We start from the raw sequence: 19331 nt of genomic DNA, 5'->3' as shown, positions 1-19331 counted from the left end.
CAAAGGATGTCCTCCAGGAGTCAGGCTTACCCTGGTAGAACCTTCTCTCCATAGTATTTTCAGGTGAAAAGATTATTTTGTTAGGATTGTCCCAGGTGAATAATTGCCAAGTCATGTCAAATAACTACACCAGCCAGAGCTGCTCTTACAAGGTAAAAAGTGTGAGTTCCTTCTTTTTGCTGCAGAGGCTTTTGCTTTGCATTAAAACTCCTCATTGAATGCTAGTTTTTTATCAGGAAAGACTGAATGGCACCAGCTTAGTCTTTTGCTCAACTGAGCTTGAAGGTGGATCTGAAAATACACTACCAGCACCAAATCCATTTAACCCAAGACTTATTCAACTTGAAATAAGTCAAGTGACTGCAGAGAGTCTAGTTCCAAAAAGATTTAAAAAAAATAATCAAGCCTTTAAGAGTTTTTCATGTTAGCAGTGAGTTGCAATGTGTGTGTTAGCAGGCTTTTAGAAGTGTTTCTTGGAGATAAAATTTGAATAATCGATGTGGTTTAATTTAAATAATTTATGCATAAAGCACTGCAGAGTTATAATTGTAATTATAGTGTTCAACTCAGTAGCAATGAGGTACATTTGAAGTTGGATTCTGATTGTACTGTATATCTTATGCTCCAAATTTCATTTTGTTTTGAACAAATCCTTTGGAGCACAACGAGATGGCTCAGAGCTTCACAAAAGTTCCTGAGTAAAGTTTGAGAGTTTCTTTGCTGCACATTTTTTATTATTATTTAAAGTCTGAAATCCAATCTTCCATGCTTCTGTGTCATGGTGATAAAGTAAAGGTGGCTGAAAAGTGCCCCTGGTCAGAGAAGAAGGACTTTTCTACTTTTCTCATGAAGGAGCAGCTGTTCCTATCAATAATTTCCTGAAGCAATAGGCCTGGAGTGTAAACAATATTTTATACGGATGGCAGCGGAACAGATTACATTATCTCTGAAATTTTTGCACTTCACTGTGGAAAATGGATTAACCCTGTGTGACATAAGAAATTCAAATCTTAGTTCCTTGAAATGAATGAAAGAGTTAAAGTATCATAAAGAGAAAAAAAATGTCTACAATGGAATAGTGTCATCTTAGTAACTTGGTTCAGAGACAGAGAACACTGTGGCATTAGGAGCACATCAGAAATTGCATATTGAAGCCTGAACAGACAAAAGTTTTGCTCCCACCACTCATATTAACACTTTTCCTTCTGAACTTGTAACACATGCCCAGAGACAGATAAGAGGAAAATTTTGAATACAGTCATTCAGGATGTTGGTCAAGTATGAGGGGAATAGAGAACTGATACTTGGGGGCTTTTCCTAATTAAAGACCTACTTCCAGCATTGTTTATCAAAGGACCCTTATTGCAATCGAGTAGGGCATACCTGGTGTTGTTTGCAATAGGAACTACATGGGTAAGTAAAACTCAATTTTAAACACTAACAGTGAACTCAAAGGTCACCAGATTTTAAGTCCCTAGAGCAATACTCCCAGAGGCCAAGCAGCAGGCCAGAGAGCACACCTGTGGATTCCACTGCTCATGAGCAGGTTGCACAAGAACACATCTTCAGACAGGCTCCAGGCAGAAACAGTGGACTCCAGAGGTTGAATAAACAACTGTCAGATTTTCATGGGTGAATGTAGAGTGAGCCCCTCAACATCAGGAACGTTTATCCCTTCATTTCTTTCCACAGAGAATATGCTGCTTCACACCATCCTGCTGCTCTGGGAACAGCTCTGAGAGGTAATGACATGATCACTGGCTTAATCTCTTTGCCAGTTCTGTATTTAGCACTCTCTACTTTGTGCAGTATTATGTGTGATGATGGATGATCACATTCATTTCTTACCCACCCACCCCTATAAGCGCAAGGTCAGTACACCTTTCCAAAATATGGATTAATGAGTAGTCTCTAAGATCTCGTACCTTCAGGAGAGAACATGTGAAAGAGGCAAGCTCAATTGCCAAAGGAAAAAGCTTATGAGAAAAAAGAAGCAGCTACACTTATTTCAGTAGCCTCCTAACAAGCTTGTTTGAAAGTGTTAAAACTAATTAAACCAGATAGCTCCAGAAGCTTAATATTTCAGCTGAAGCATTAGAGGTTCATAGACCTTTCAAGACAGGAAAACAAGGTAAGTGCAAGTTTCTTCTGCACTGCTATCATAATATGCTTCCAGCACACGTTAATAAAGCTGTCATCACTCCAGCTAACCCCTAAGCTTCTAATCAGAAACTAAAAGCCTCCTTGATTTTATCTTCTCTTCAACACCTACACACTACCATAATTTTGTTTTGCAATTGGAAGACAATGCATTTACTGCATTAAATGAGTTCTTGCAACATTAAGTGTGAATCTGAGCTGCTAGGACCTTTCTCCTCCTTTATTTTGAATGACAGCATTTTCCTGGGATGCTGTAGAAAAGACATTTTAGGCACCTAGAACAGAGCAAAACCTCCCAACACTTCAATCTCCCATTGAAACAATGGATCGGCCTGAAACAATGCCGAGAACAAATGCCTTAAGGGTCACATTAACATGCCTTTAAATTACCCCCAGGGATGATGACTCCAGCACTTCCCTGGGCAGCCTCTTCTCCCCCGGAGCATTTTGAGGCCATTTATTATCATCCTGTCACTGGTTGTCTAGGGGAAGAGACCAAGACTTGTCTTGCTACAATCTCCTTTTGGGTTGTTGTAGAGAGTACTAAGGTCTTCCCTGAGCCTCTTTTTTCCAGGATGAGCTCCCTCAGCCACTTCTAAGAGGGGGAGTGCTCCAGCCCCTTCACCAGCTTCATTGCCCTCCTTTGGACACATTCCAGAACCTCAGTGTCTTTCTTGTAGTGAGGGGCCCAAAAATACACAGTAATTGGAAGTGTGGCCTCATGACCTCTGCTCTAGCCCAGTTGCCACACTCGCTGTGGTACCAGGCAGGATGCTGTTGGCCTTCTTGGCTACCTGGGCACAGTGCTGGCTCATGGTCAGCCAGCTGTTGACCAACAGCTCTAGGATGTCATGTTTAAGCAGAAAGTAGCTCCTAAATGCAGCCTGTTATTCCAAAATTAAAGTATTGTGAAGATCCAGATAACAAAACTGATAGACTCTTATTCATAGAATTTAATCAATTGAAGTTGATAGATACTGTGCTCTTGATCCAAGATAAGTAGCTTTATCAAAGCAGCCAGTTTGATAAACAAGCAATCTGCTAGGTGTTAAAAAAGGGATTAAGCTAGCGAAACCTTCAGAACCCATGCTTTGCTTCTTTAGTGGTCAAAATTACAGCTGCCATAAGCTTTATCGCTTCAAGCTTTTCTCAAATCACTATGAACACACACACACACCAGGTATTAACCAGTCATTTCAAAAAATACAGGTCTATTTATAGATGAATTTTCATTAGGACTGCACCTCTGTGTTCAATTTTGTTAAAGAAACCCAGCACCAGCCTGCAAACACAAGGAAGTTGTGCCACACTGAAAAATAAAGACTGCCAGAGGGGAAAAACCCTAAAAAAATCCTGTTGCTTCAAAACCTGCAGTCCTTAAATTGGAGTTCCAATGGATTAGCATAATTTTTTCTGGCAACAGTTCAAGATTAAGAGATAGTAATATCAGATTAGTGGGGACAAAAGTTTTTTCTAGATGCCACTGTTTAAATGCAAAATTTTACTTCTCTATTTCCCAGGATAGAACCAGTTAAGGCTTAGAATCTGAAGTTGAGGCAGAAAAAGATAAGTTAAAAACTGAGAACAATTATATAAGATTTTGTACCACTTTAACTCAGTTGCTTTTTAAGCTTATTTAAATTTTAAATCTGCTTGTAAGCGAGTGTCTGGCAAGTCCAAATCATCATGCCTGATTAAAAAAGCAAAATATTCCATCTCAAGACATACATATTGTAGATTGTTAGGGAAAATAATCTACCCTGTGAAAAAAGTGCCCCAAACCCCAGTAACACGAGGTAAAGCCTGAGACAACCTGGCTCCCTTTCCTGCAGAAAATCCAGGACCATACTGTCCCAAAGAAGAGTTTGCATGCTGAGAAAAGCATGCAAAATAAATCTCTAGAATGAGATGTGATGATAAACAAAACTATTCCAAACTCCATACTGTTTTTATTTTCTCCACTCTGAAAATAATATTGCTTTTTCAGCCCATGATGACATAAGGATTCAGCTGTTAACAGTGTCCCTCTCCAATCCAAGCAGCCATGGCCATTCAGCAATTTTACCAGGCTTCTGTGAAAGTGCATAAAACACCATCCATGCTGTAATTGAAAAAACCCTACAAAACATACCCAAACCCCCCAGATTTAACTGGCTGCAGTAGCCCATGAATCAGTCAGAAAAAGGCACAACTAATCTGACAAATTGAAAGCTAAAGTCAGGAAAAAAAAACAAGGAAATGGGCAGGTGTACAGATTCATGCTGGCACATCAGCATGTCTGAAGTTCAACTCACTCATCTGAATATTTCTATCCACCTGAACTACTGTATTACATACACCAAAGTTGGGGCAGATAGGATATGATTAAAAATCACATTAAAGAACAAGACAGTTGCAACCAGGCTATAAATTAAAGGTTTCAGATTACCAGTAGCAGGACTTTCAAAACAAAGACCTTGCTTTTAATAGTACATATACTCTGTTCATCCCACAGCAGGCAGCTGTCTCTTATAACTGATGTTTAAGGTGGCACTGATTGATGCCACTTTTCCAATAATTTTCCAAATTTTCCTGTTTAATGAGGTGAGCTGTACAATGGCAGTTTATTTACCTGCTGCCAAAGCTTTTCTTTGAAGGGTCACTGCTCTTAATAATAGTGGCACCTGTGTTCTGCTTTGCTTTTAGGCCTGTCAAGGTTTCCATTATAAACCCATTTCTGGATGTTTGTTCTGCAATACCCTTCTAAGTCCACTGTGGGTTGTAGCATGGCTTGCAAGGTCTCAGCAAGTATTTTTTCTAAGTAATCATGGTTCTCTTGTTCCAGCCCAAATAACTAAGGAATGACTCTTTCTACTGTTTCTCTGTGAGAAGGTTATATCTACTTTTCCTAAGGAAACAAACATTTTACAGCAGGAAAACCTTAAACAGAAAAGGTAATCATATTACAAAATATAATAATTTTATAAGGAATATTGGTCTGTACCCAAAACCCCTGGAATTTGATAATATGCCATATTAAATTCATTATGTCAGTTGGAAGGAGTTGCTATTCTGCCTTGGCTCACCAGCACTGCTATATGATATTGACTATTTATTTTCTTCTTCACTTATCTTGCCTATTACCACAGGTCTGTTGGCACATCCTGAAGTCAAGAGACACTACTTGTGTTGAAGAAAGGCTACAGTAAAGCATGTAGATTACCTGCTTTATGTTTCAGATTCTATGTAACATTACTGACAAGGGAATGGAAAGCAGCATCTGTATGTTCTCTTGCCTGTAGCAGGAGAAAAAAAGTACCCAAAGAGGAAAAAAGAGCTACTCCCCTGCTGCTCAATCATAACATTCACAAAGACTAGGACTGTCACAGGGACAGTGATGTGACTGATCAAAAGGTCCAAGAAGGAGAAACCCAGCAGAGAAACAATGAACACGATCAGTAATTAGACACTGGAAGTAGACAAGTAGACACTGGAAAGAGAGTGATGTATGCAGTGCTATCTGTGGCTGAGAAACAAGTGTCATGTAAAAGGTACTCACTTTTTTTTGTGGGAACATAAACCAGGTTTCAAGTCTCACAGCTGCACCTGTCCATGGCACACTGGAATCTTGCAGGACAAGAAGCAGTGAGGCCACAAGCCCAACTTGTTGCACCATGGGCCATTTACATATCAGGTTCATGAACCCTTACCAATTATCAACATAATGAGCTGAGATTGTTGAACTACTTATCTGAGGCACCAGCCCCTGATATTCACTGAAGCTCTTAAGGTAATGCAAAACCAAACAGTAAGTCCATGGAAGAAATTAGTGGTCTGGAATGGAGTTCAGAGTTTCTGCTTTGGCATTAGGGTGGTACCTGCTGTGACAAGAAACACTTGCAAAAGGAGTTCCTGCAGCCACAGTAATTGCTGTGCATGTCTACAGAGCAAAAGTGGGAAGAAAGTGTTTGTATTAGTTACAGCTGGTGCACCCTGCTTTCTTTCCACAATGTTACATGTTTCTGAAATGCAGAAGTACCTTTGTATTTTCTAATCTACTTCTAGTCATGCACTTTCAAATCCCTAATGATTCTCCATTTTGATCATAGATAAAGGCAGCAAAAGGGACTAGGTTGTGAAAGATACTGTGTATTCCTTAACACAGCTACACAAAACTTTTTGTGTTAGCTGTGATCCTGTTTGAAAGTGTTACCCACTAGCTAGGAACGGAAATATTCTACCTTCAAAGTTTCCATCCTCTCCTGTATTCCTTTTCCTCTGATCATCTGAATGATACAATCTTGCTTTTGATCCCAAATGGTAATTCAATAAATCATCCCATTCAAGTAAGTGGAACTACAACAGCAGATTTAGAATAACGATGAGAAATAGAAATTCTGGTCTTTGACTGCCAAAGATGTTCAAATTAACTTGCCTTCCCATGTAGGAAGAGGTTATTGTCTTCTGATATGTAAGCAAAGTTAAACTTCAGTACTGTCCAGACCCCAAAAACTTTATGACTTGAGAAGTGACTTACTAATTACTATAAGTTTAGCAGAAATCTAATTACTTCTTGGACAGGTAGTAGTTCCCCTTGGGCACTAGGAATCTGTTTTTCTTGTTTGAGTACTAAATGTCTAAGTAGGAAAGAAATAAACCGCTTTTTGTTTTACTGAAAATCCCTCAAACTCCAAAAACCCTACAGAAATAATCATCTATATGCATTATTTTTAGCTGCCATTAAAGTCATTACCATGAGTCTGAATGCCCTCCACATTGCCTGTTTAGGTGGGCTCTTTTGCTTGGGTTTTTGTGTGTGGGGTGGGTCTCTTTCAGTTTGAGTTGTGGGTTGGTTTTTTTTGGTCTTTTTTAGTTTGTTTTGTTTTTTAATTTTCTCTGCATTCATGCAGGAACTTACACATTGCAATAATTGAGCATTAGCTTGTACACAAGTGAACCAATTTCACGCAACCACAAGGATTTAGCCATGTAAAGATGACAGGAAGTCCTCACAGCTCTGATTAAAAAAATCATGGAGAAATGTGTGGATGAATGTAAGAGAGACCAAACATCTTCCAGGTCTAGACTGCAACTGCTTTGTCACTTTCAGTAGAGCACCAAAAATTAACAAAAGGATTTTTTGCCATAATCAAAATGCCACAGAAATTATTTAACACAGAGAAAACTTTTTTTCAGAACAGGGAATATCATCTCATCAAGAGTGACACTGAAATTAACAGATTAAATAGCTTTTTGATCTTCTCATTTCACATTTGCAACCAAGTAGGAAAACTACATCTCCCCTTGACATGAATTTAACTTTGCAGTCCCCTCTTATTTCATCTCATCTCAAGGCTGAGATGGGAAATGATTAATACCAAATCTGAAATATAGATAGGAAAAGTGGCTCAAAATAAAAAAACCTCAAACACCCTAAAGGACTGATACACTGCAATAAATTTGCTTTGCTCTTAACTTTGAGGTGCTGCAGTGCAGAATTTCCAAGTGTGACAGGATAATGAAAAAGTTATATGACACTGACTATCATAGTTTTTACTACTTCAGATAAAAAAACACTTCTTTCTTTTTCCCCTGGGACTGCCTGAGATACAAGGTGATTGTCTTTAATTTGATGCCACTATTATCAAGCTTTCAACAGTCTTGATAGGCTCAGGGGCTCTCTCTTTGCCCTATATCTCTTCAGAAATTCCTGTAGCACCATAAACTATAAATCACCTTTTAAAGGTGACCTCCAAAAGCAAAAAAACAGGCTTATTCCATTTTGTTGCAGATTAAGAGGTAAAGACAAAAATCAGAGATTCTGAATTGGACATTCTGGTTAATATTTGGTGTATTTTTTTGTATTTGTTTATTTTGGGTTTTAAATTTATTTTTCACTAACTTCGTCTTCCCTACTTTTCCCATGTAACTCCCATATGTTTTCCTCCAACTTCCTATGCCAAATTTAATTGCATTGAAATGGCGAGCGAGTTGTAAAAAACAAGTCAGATTTCCAGGGACAATTAGGGAAATGTATGCAAACATGAGATACAAACCCCATCAGAAGCCCATCCTCTCCCCCACCTCTTTGCTGTTTTAGGGTGAGCTAAAACAAGAACTAATCACCACTGAGAAAAGTGCCCACTATTTCCTTCAGTCTAGGTATTGCTAGGTCAGACCAGTGACACCTCATATTGGCATGATGAGGTGATTGCTCTCAGCTGTCCAAGAGCAGAATTATATGCATTAGGCTCTCAGTGACTGAAATTCAGGGCTTGCTGTATTCAGGTGAATTGAAACCAATCAGGTGCAGAAGGAAAAACGATTTTGAACTGCAATGATAGATTTCTTCCAGCTGTGTCTGGAAGAAGCCAGAAGGAACAAAGACCATCTCAAAGCCTCTGGTAGCTGGAGACAATGGATACAGCATTTTGCACATCCACAGGCTAACCACTCATTGGCATCACAGCCCTCAAACCTAGCACTGATAGACAAAAGTTGCAGGACTCTCAGTGGAGAGCAGAAGTACAGGGAACACTTCCAAGTCCCCAGCAGGACACAAGGCACCCTGACTTTCTTCATGTGTCACATCCTAGTATGTCTCTATTTGACTACATAGTTATCACAGAAAACTCTGTGATTGTTATAAATTTTAGCCTGTCTACAATCTATACTTGCACATTTCTGGTATTCTACATGCTTCAGGATCAATGTCCTTTTTGAAAGTCATCTAAATGACGTTCAATGGTTAAAAATAATGCTTAGCCTTTGTGCCAGGTACTATATTTTATTTTAACAGTTCAGAATCACAATAAATCAATTAATAAATTAACCCACAGAGTACCTATTATTGGTTTATGTATTAAATTGATTTTTTACGTATATTACATAAGAAACAGCTGATACTGGTTATTTCTTTGAAGAATATGTGAACTGTGACAATAGCCAACTGCTGAATAGTGTTCAGAAACACCAGGTGAGCACATTTATAAGATAGCAGGGTCTGTTCTGCATGCACTTTTTCGTCTACTCAAACTACTGCTATTTAATTAACTCACAAATCTCTTAGTGAGGAAGAAAGTGATTACAGTGCCTTATCACTGACCACATTACATCAGAAGTTTTTTGTCCTAAAGAACTTAATACTTTGGTGGCAATTAAGGCATATTGGTTAGTCCTGCAAGTAAATACACTCAATACTTGGTTTACATATTACAATACCAGTTGATGCACAGGGGGCTATTTTTCTCATGTTGTCACAGATAACTTTAATGCCAGAGTTAACTGTAATACCTACATGCTTGTACCAATTTGTGTTATAAAAGAGACAGTGAAGAATCCAGAAAGCAAACCAGAAAAACAGGGTAAGCTTCTTAATTCTTTTATCTTATAGTTAAAGCTAAGAAATTATTATATCTTGAGAATGAAGGTTTCATGTTACCTTTCACTACACATTTCAGAGAAGTGACATTTTAAAACTAGTTTTTGCTATGTGCTTTGCAATATAATGAAATATTGTGAGGAGTTGGCTGCAGTTTTCCTATTGACTTCAAAGTTGAATCCAGTCTCACCATTTTTTATAATGAGGATGTCTTGAATCCTTCATTGTGGGGACATTAACATGCACAACTAGATACACAAATATTAGGGGAAAAAAGATACTCATTTTAGAGTTGCTACAATTCAAGGAATTGGAGCCAAGTATAATCTCCAGTCACCTCTGCCATTCTGTTTCCAAAAACCCTTAAAAAAGTAACAGCATAACACAGCCCCTTGCTCAGGCTCTGTAGGTATTGCACCAACATTGAATCAGTCCTTACATTTTTTCTTTCTCTAAATACACTACCTTTCACTGTCACCATTTGAGGTGCATTTGCAACAAGTAAACTGAAGCTTGGAAGTATCTGAAGAGCCATGTTTATGGTCAGTTATGCTTTTCATGGAAAACATCAAACAAACAAACAAAGGGAACTCACCAGCTGCAGTAGGTCCCTCATGGTGCCACCAGTGTGCTCCCTTTTCCTGCTGGGCTCCTGTCGTTGGAGGTGCAGATGTTTCAACCAGCTGGGACAAGGACCCAGGCCAGGCTGGCAGCTCCCTCTGAACATGCTGGCTCCCCTCACCCTACCATCTTGCTGCCTTTCTCACCCCTTTTCTCGAGGCTTTGTTTCCCACCCAAACCTCAGCTCCCCTTCCCCTCCAGGCCCCTCACGCTGAGGTGTGAGGGGTCACACAGCCCAGCCACCACACCTGTGTTCCTCTGGGCTGGCCCCAGCACAGGAGGGGACCCTGCTCTCCTTGAGGCTCTGGGGGCTCCCCAAAAATCCCACAGAATGGTTACCCACCCCTGCTTGCTGATGGTTTAACGCTGCCACCCCACTCACCCTGACTGCCTGGCACGAAGCCAGCATAACCAGCACCCCATGGCAGGGCCTGCCCGCCCCGCTGCCCCTCAGCAGAAAGGCTCTGCACCCCCAGCACTGCCTTACCTGAGCACACACCTCAGCCGGCAGCTCTGACACAGGAGGGGACACAGCCTCAAAAGGGACATTCTCACTGCCCTCACCAACCCCTGAACGTTGCCCAGCAGAGAGGCTCCGTGCCCCTCCTGAACTAACCACCCACCCTTCTGCCTCGTCCCAGCACCTGCTGCCCACTCAGCAGCCTCAGCTGTGCTGGGAGCCTGAGCCAGTCAGCTCCCAGGGACTGCCATCCCAGGTGCAGCTCCCTAACCCAAGTGATTGCGCCCAGGAGGAGGCAATTAATGTAATGATCAAAGCCATTTGCACAGGCTGGGATGCTTTCATCTGGCCTCTTACAGTGAGCGCCATGACAGTGGCTCTCTCTGCAGGCTGGAAGGGGCTTGCTCCATTTGGGCAGAAGGGCGTCAGAGCTCCCTGACCTGCACGTGTTGAGGGCTGTTTGTGGTGTTGATAACTGGCTGCCTCATGGCTGGAGAAAAAATGGTTGGAGAAAAGGACTAAAGCCCACATCAGACACTTCTTGTGCTTGCCTGAGGAGATGTGCTGTCATTCCCTGGCAGACCTCCCTCTCAAATCTGGGCTAATTCCAAGCACCTGACAGAGGCAGAAACCTAAAAAAGTACTGAGTTCCCACAAGCATCACCAGAATGGGAGCATTCTTTTACCTTTTAGCTTACACCAGTATGTTTATTACCTAAACCAGCTGCTGCATGTTGAATGACAGTCCCTTAGACAGTGAGGATGCCATATGCAGGGAAAGAGGCAGAGCATCATCACTCTCACTGTGGGAAGTCTTAGAAACAAAGGCCTTTTCTTCACCTCAAACAACTTCTTTACTCATTCAGATTTTTAAAAAAATCTTTATAAATCTTTATCATCTTGAAAATAAAGTCTTAGGGAGTTGGTGTGAATGTGTGGAAAGGTGCTGTCATGGAAGAATGATGCCTACAGCATGGAAGTGAGGATGCTGCTGTCTCTCTGGGTGCTTGGCAGCTTTCTAGAAGGAGATTCAGAATGTCTGTGAGACAGACACTCTGTCAAGTCTGTTTTAACAGGGAGAGGGCCAAAACCTACAGTTCATTTACAGGGTGCCCTTGGCGAAAAATATTTGCCTTCAGGATTTAGAGTAAGTACTGGGAGTCTGGTTAGCAGGGCCTGAATATTTTGCTGACTCATATATAATGAAATCTTAATAAAATGGAATATATCTAGTTCATGAAGTCTCTTGATACTGTGTTGTAATTTAGTCCACCAACAGCCTTTATTTAAAGTTGGATTCCATGAGCCTGTTATAATGAGCTAAAAAGTGCACAGATAAGCAGTTATTTCTGAAAATGTGGCTCCCTATCGATATATATTTTGCACAGCCTGTATATCTTAATTGAATTGAAATGAGCATGGGACCCTAGGGTTTTTTAGGTCTAGTGAGGCATTAAATACTCCAAAAGCACAATAAAAATGAAAAAACCCCTCTACTTCTCCAAACTACTGAATCTTATTGCTTCAGCTCTGGGCACAGCACTCCTACTACCTGGGAAAAACACGCAAAAACATTGCTTACAGCCCTTTGTCGTCTATATCTGTAGCCTTAATGCCTTCATAACTTCATATACTTACTTATCTTCTGCTCTTTCGATGAATCCATCTTTCTACTTTAAGTATTCCTGTCTCCTCTTCAAGTTGCCTTACATGTTCTCATATTTCTTCCTTCTTTCCTTTTTGAAGCCTCTCACTCTAGGAGTACTCCTGCACTGATTAGAAAAAACCCACAGTTTTGGCAATAGTGACAAATCATTTCCCTCTGTATTTAGATGGGGTTCTATTTTACTTATTTCTAAGGAACTCTGTCTCTGGAGTTGCTTTAAGATAATATAGACATGTCCTATAAAATTTTTGGATAAACTGTGTTATGTACATTGCTGCATAGATCAGCATGAAAAGCAACAAAAGCTGCTCTGTGTATTAAATACACAGCAAATTGAAGCTGATGTGGAAAAATGACCTAACTCAAAGTAAACTGCAGGAGTAAAACTCCTTTTCCAAAGTGAATCTTTTAAAAGCTTAATAGCTTCTAATTTTAAAAACTGTTTTTATTTATTTTTATGTTTCCTGCCTACCATATACCAGAGAAACCCTGAATATGCTAAACAAGCCACTGATCAACCTATTTTTGAATGAAATTTGAAGACATCAAAGGGTAAGGCATTTAGAAGAAAGATCTGAGGTCTTGGATGCTTACCCAAATTGAGCTGAGTCTCTGAATATTTCTGCTTGACAATCACTCTAGGATGATACTATTTACATTGTTGCAGAGGGACTATTATTGATCACCTTCCACTACCATGACTGTTACAGTGTCAATCAAAAACAAGCAGCTTGCTAACATTCAGACTCCAGCTGTACAAATGTTCTCTTTTTGGGGCTCATTAGTTTGCTCCTGCTGGCATCTTTTCAACCAGGAAAAAGACAAAAAAAAAAAAAAAGGCCCTGGTGTTTTCATTCAGTACAAACAAAATGGTATGAAAATATTTTGCATAAACTTGAATTCCAGTTAACTAAAGATGGTCTTAAAAAAGAATCAAAAGAACTCATTTAGTTATTACAAGTGACACACTGTTAGATGTATGGTTTTTATTCTCCATTTTGATAACTGAAACAAAGTTCTTTGGTAGTGGGTGAAAATGCCCAGACTATGGAATAGACTAGAAATCAAAGACTGAAAGATTTCATTATGACAGAAGGAGTTGTTGCCCACAAATTAGGTTACGTTAATTCAAATGCCAAGTAGAATACTTTGATGGATTGTAGTGTAGAACTGGACAAAGAAAAGAATGTCTACAACTGTTATGAATTGCTAAATTAATTTCATCTGTAAGGAGAAGAATATTGATTTCATTTTTCTCATCCAGTTGGTAGTATTACTGGAGAATAACTCAAATTCAGTGGCACCAGCTGCGCAGATGATGGTACTGTAGCAGAGGATGGCTAGAAAAGGTGATTCAAGAATGATAACCATAATTTCATCAGAAGAGCTCAAACCCAGTCAGTCTTTAAGGGAAGGCAAAGCACAATCTGTGGATTCTACCATTCCTTAAAGTTATGTTAACCTTTGCAATGTCTGTGGGTTTTAAGCTATGGTTGATTTTTCATGTATTTACACATAACTAGAACACACAGACCAAAACAGTGATAACGTGGGATGTTGACCTGCTAGTATAATTCAGGAGAAACTGTATAAATCAAAGGAATGAACAAAGTTGTAATTAAGTGACGAATCAGTTAATAGGTAAAGAAATTGTTTGCATAGTTCAGCAATATGGCCTTGATTCAATATAATTTTGAACTAAATTTAAATATTTCCAAATTGCATCAGTAAATTTTGGATTAAGCTTCTATACCAAGACACGGTGAAGTAATAATATTTTTAATTTGCTTTAAGAATATTTTGTACTTTTTGAATTTGAGATTTTGAGAAGTGTTTTTTTTTTTCCTGACCTTTCTTAAAGTAAAATATTATCTTCTTATTTTTTCCACCTAAGGACTCAGGGTGTGACAATTTAATCACATGACCAGCCATCTTGAAGTTAATGAGATGATCTGTGTGCTAAAGCTCAACATTTCTGTGAATTGTCAAAATCACTTGAAATAAAAATTCAGAATTCAACCATGAATGACAAGAAATCTATTCTGATGTTCATTGCACTTGATGTAATTCTAAATAATTATGTTTCAAACACACTAAACAATATGATATCAACATATCCTCCTGAAGCTGATATTTCGTACTTTGATTGCCTCAGATTAATTTCAGTTAAGGATATGCACATGCAATATTTTAATTCACAGCCTATTTACATATTAGATCCCTGTAGTAAAACATTAGAGACTATTTTATATACTTTTATTTTGCAATAAAGGCAACAAGTCCAGTTTATCAGAATATGAAGAAGTGCAAATATAGAAGCAGGATTGACTACACAATATCTTTGCTCATGGTTGCCAAACAGGCATGGTGAGGAATGAAGCAGCCAATAATCCTTTAAGGAAATCCTGAGCACATTAAAATATATCTGAAATCTGAGTGTTTTTCTCTGTCTTGCTTGTTTTGAAACAGTCTCTTACAAGTACAATTTCAGGGGTTTGTATCAGAATCAACATTTTCAATGAGTAAATACGAGGTAAATGTGTGAATTCAAACCCAAGTATGCGGGATTTAGTCTCTGTTGTGTCACCAGGATTGAAACGATCCAATCTGTAAAGCCTGATGGGTGTGCCAGTCTCTACAGAAACACGTACTTACCTTAAAACATTTGCTTACGTTCATATCCAATGTGTTGTTTCTCTTCTTGTCTTTTTCTTTTACACAGTTTCTATCTCCTTGTGGATTTATATTAGGTTCTTTTCTCATATTTTTTCATTTCATATTGCAAATTTTGTTTATGTAGCAGTGAATCTCAGGTGAAGTCTTCCTGTCCAGTATACATGCAGAAGGCAACACTTTTTTGGATTAATTTTCAGAGATTCAGAGTATCACAGAGCCTCGATGAAGTAAGATATATTAGTCAGGCTGGGAAAGTAACAAGATTTGTGCCTAACCTGAGAGATAAATTTAGCTTGAGACACCATTATGCCTTGTGCAATAGATTATTGGGGGAAGTCTTGCTGGGTGGACGGTCCCTTCTGTGGGATCCCATACCTTAAATCTCCTTTTCAAGCAGAAGTTCACACGGATACATCTCAGAATCTAATCATGGTAGCAAGACTCCTTTTGGTTTTTAAATGTATTTTTACTCAAAAGCTATGCTAGTACTGAAGGCAGTGACATCCAAAGCACGGCAAAAGAAATAGGAAGAGTATTGTTCTGTTGAAGGCACAAAATGGAGCTCTCAAAATGTAAACTGTCAACAAATATTCTCTGACTTTTATAATGGCAGGTAGGAAATAGTTTGGGTGCTCTTAATATTTATAGTCTCCAGTATTTTTATTTGTTACAAAACTTTTAATTCCTTGATCTGCATCTATAATCAGTGACAAAAACTGAAATAACCCCTGATTTTGGTGCAAGTGTTTTACAGTTCTTCCTATGTCATGAATCAAATTACAGGATAACCAGCTCAGCTTGATGTTGGAGCTGGAATCCTTACCACTGTAACTGACCCAGATATTAAATCTTAATTTAATATTTGTAAAAATGCAAAGTAATTTAAATAAGTGCCTTTAAAAACAAAATATACAGAGCATAGAAAGAATGAGAGAACAGAAAAAAACCAGAAAGAATGAACAGGAGGGAGAGCCAAAGTTAAGGCAAAGCACCTAACTGGTGTATTCCGCCAAAGGCCAGAAAGGCACCTTCCATGCAAAGTTCTGTTTTCCTGTTATTCAGAGCTGTGGCTGAAGTCAAACCAGCATGACAGCTGTGCAAACTCCACTTTACAAGCTGGTATTTCACATGTTTACTTGGCATTTGAGCTCCATGAGGTTCCTCTTGCACCAAGTAGTTTTCTCTGGAATGACAGGAGTCCCACAATGGTCAATCCTTATCTTCCTAAAACATTAGATTAGAGCTAAAATCTCTAAGTTAAAGCTGACAAAGTTAGCAAAACTAAAATGCCATTTACTGCCCTCTTAGTTCACCACATCTCAAGAAAACGTGAAAGGAGCTAATATGTGCCAGAAGGATCTTCATTATGTTTGTGGCAAAATCCTTCTCCTCCTTCCCCCCAAAGTATCCTAGAAATATGAAGAAAAACAGAAAATGAAAAGAGTCTAAGTGTGTTCTGATATTCCAAATATTTTATTAGGCGCCATCATTTGATTAGTATCTCAGTTTATGGAAATAACCAAAGCAATTCATAGCTTTCAATGGCATTTTAATCCTGTGTTTTAAAGCACCACTCTGTAGCTTGCTGTCTTTGTTTTCCATGACACTGAAGTCAGTGCTTGCTTGTAGTTAATTTTCAGCTTGGCTGACTGACTTTTGATGTTCCTGCTGAAAGTGTCTGTGTTGCTGCATCCTTCTGGGAGATTGACTATAGTGACTGTTTATTTCATCTCTATTATCACACAGTTGTGCATATATTATCTTATAGATATCTGCAGCCCTTCTGTTACAGTTTACTGAACTGCTTATCCTGGAGAAGTCAAAGTCACCGGGTGAAAGCACTTACTCAGACAATGCATGTTAATGCAACAATGAAAGTCTCTGATTAACACAGCAGGGCTGAGTTCTTATGAATACTCTGCATTCTGAAACTGAGTGACATTTGAGTGCTGATTAAATCATGAAAAAGGCCTCTGTTGCCTTTCTAAACAGGACCTGGGCAGTCAGCCTGCAGCTGCCATCCAGCTGAGCTTGCCAGACTTTGGCAAAAGATAGAGCTGGCTAAAGAAAGTTTCTCAAGCCTATGCAAGAGTAATTTCCTTGTCGTCTGCCATTGTGGCACAAGGTTTGATTTACCCAGCCAGCAAATCTTGTCAGTTCCTGGAAAAATTATGCCTTCATAGTATCACTTGACCTAGGTTCTTCTGATGCTATTAGCAGCACATTTTTCAGGAGCTTTCTGTTCAGCCACTTCCCTCAGAAGTGCCACCACATAGAACTGCTATAATTTTAGTGCTGCTTGTTGTCCAGTGTAGAAGAAAAATTCCAGCGTAGTTATGTATTGTGTTATGTATTGGCTGGGATGCCAATCTGAGACTCTAGTTTGAGTTATAAAATTCCCAGCTTCCTAGGATATCCAGTTTGGACAGAAGTGTGACTTCATCAGTATCACCAGTTCCTTCCTATATCTTTGATTTTTCTTTGCCTGCATACCCAAAGATGATGAAGTGGCTGTATCAGCTGTTTTGTCAGTCCTCCGGTCTAAAAATATCAACACAGTGGGAAACCTGGTTTGCTCAGGAAGGCGGGATCTAGTCTGAGCAAACAGGAAGTTTAGTGTTAACTGATACATCTGAGCTGTTTCAATCAAAAGAAAAAACAAACCTATTTAAATTCTCCTTTTATTGCATGTATTTTTATTTTTTGTACTTTCATATGATCAGGATAAGGAGGACTAAAATACACACATTTTAAAAATACAGACACATGAGAACTGACTGGAGAATTGTTTCTAACTACACCAGCAGACAAACACAAGGGAAACAGAACAGGTGCATTAGCCAAAGACTAACTATACAGGAGCAAATGGCCATGAATACATTTAGGAATACATTAGAAGAATATTTCTAATCTTCAGAGGGATCAGATGTGAGAACAGCTTTCTAATAAAGCTAAGGTATTAAGGTTGATTGGTTTATGATCATGGTTAATTATCATAGCTGAGACTGACTTGCTACTTTAGGGGGCCCCTTCCAGAACTGAATCCTATATTGTCATCCCCATATGACGAGGTCCCTGACAAAATGAAATTTCCAAGCAAAAAATTACACAGGAAATCACATAAGAAATCTAACTTTTTAACTGTGTGCTGTTCTCCTTTGCAAACTTAAATACGCAGATATCTATGCATATGCAAACCATATATCTCTGTTCACATTTAACTATCTACTCTAGCAACAGAAATCAAGGCTAATTCTAGTCCTTCGTGGCACCAGACAACTTCTGTCTTTATGCAATGGCCAACGTGAGCTCTAAACCCTGTTCAAAGACATGTCCAAAACATCTTGCAATTAAATGAAAGATACCAAAGCTGTGTATTTGAGGATTATAATATCTGTGTTTCTGCAACAGAGGTGCAGCAGCCTTTGAGTTTAACACATTTAGGGTGGATTCCTGGGAGGAATGTCTCTATGTGTGTTCCTACAACTAGAAATTAAAAAACTTACAGGAAGATTCAGCACTAACAGATACACTAAAATTTTTTTGTTAGGAAAGTGAAAGATTTTGCAAAATTCATTGTACTCCATATTTCTAGTATACTTGACACTGGTATTTGAGTGTTAAGTATACACTCTTACTGGAGTCAATAGCTAACATGTTTGGAAGTCCAGTTAATTTCTTAAGCTATATTAGCTTAATGAAGCATGTATAGGCTCCCATAGTCTTTGCATTTATATGACAACTTGTGATTAATATTAATTAATGACACATCAGTGCACATTTGAAGTAAATGATGAAAATGATCATCCAACCGTGACAACAGGCAAAAGCATCAGAGAGGCAGAATCTAGATAAACATGCATCACTTTTCTGCTGTGGTAAGTTGAACAATAATTGTTTTTACATTGTAGGAGGTCCCAAACAGATTTGACTGATTGCTCCTGCTTTCCCAGCTTGCTGCTGTTTCTTCCCTTTTTAAAAGATACTTCCTCGGCGATGTATATGATGGAAGACAGAAATGAGTAAGGGTGCCAGAAAGACGGGAAATTGAGATGATCCCAGAAACCGTCAGAAAAGGATATTCTACATCTGTCCATAGATCAGAGGATCAGAGACCAGGCTAGGATTTTTTCAGCCTTTCACTCTTTTCTCAAATTGATGATAAAGGAGTGGGAGAAGAGATTTGACAATATTTGGTTAAGTGTGCAGTGTGAGCCAGAAAGCATAACAGTATTTTAGGAAGAAGAATCCCTGTTCCTCCTCTGCTTTCTCTTATATAATTTGTTGTGCCTGTTCTTGTACTGTTGCTTTGAACTGTGTTTGTAGAAAAACAATAGATATTGTAATGGCATTTTGTACTTCAGTCAAACTTTTCAGACAAGGACCTT

At 38.9% G+C, this 19331-nt stretch overlaps 1 long non-coding RNA gene across 3 annotated transcripts in view; it reads right to left on the bottom strand.

Moving 5' to 3' along the window:
- Window positions 1-10767, bottom strand: part of LOC146434487 (uncharacterized) — a 92795-nt gene extending 82028 nt beyond the window's left edge. For all 3 annotated transcript variants that reach the window (XR_014853274.1, XR_014853273.1, XR_014853275.1), the window contains exons 1-2: window positions 10629-10767; window positions 10116-10172 (exon numbers count right to left, since the gene is read on the bottom strand). This is a non-coding gene — a long non-coding RNA (uncharacterized LOC146434487). The remainder of the gene's footprint in view (window positions 1-10115; window positions 10173-10628) is intronic.
- Window positions 10768-19331: the final 8564 nt, after the last annotated feature.

The sequence above is a fragment of the Lichenostomus cassidix genome, chromosome 7 (assembly GCF_008360975.1).
Source record: "Lichenostomus cassidix isolate B80296 chromosome 7, HeHo_3.0, whole genome shotgun sequence".
Taxonomy (NCBI): domain Eukaryota; kingdom Metazoa; phylum Chordata; class Aves; order Passeriformes; family Meliphagidae; genus Lichenostomus; species Lichenostomus cassidix.
Note: the sequence above shows the minus strand (reverse complement) of the source record. Positions and strands in the feature narration are given on the sequence as shown.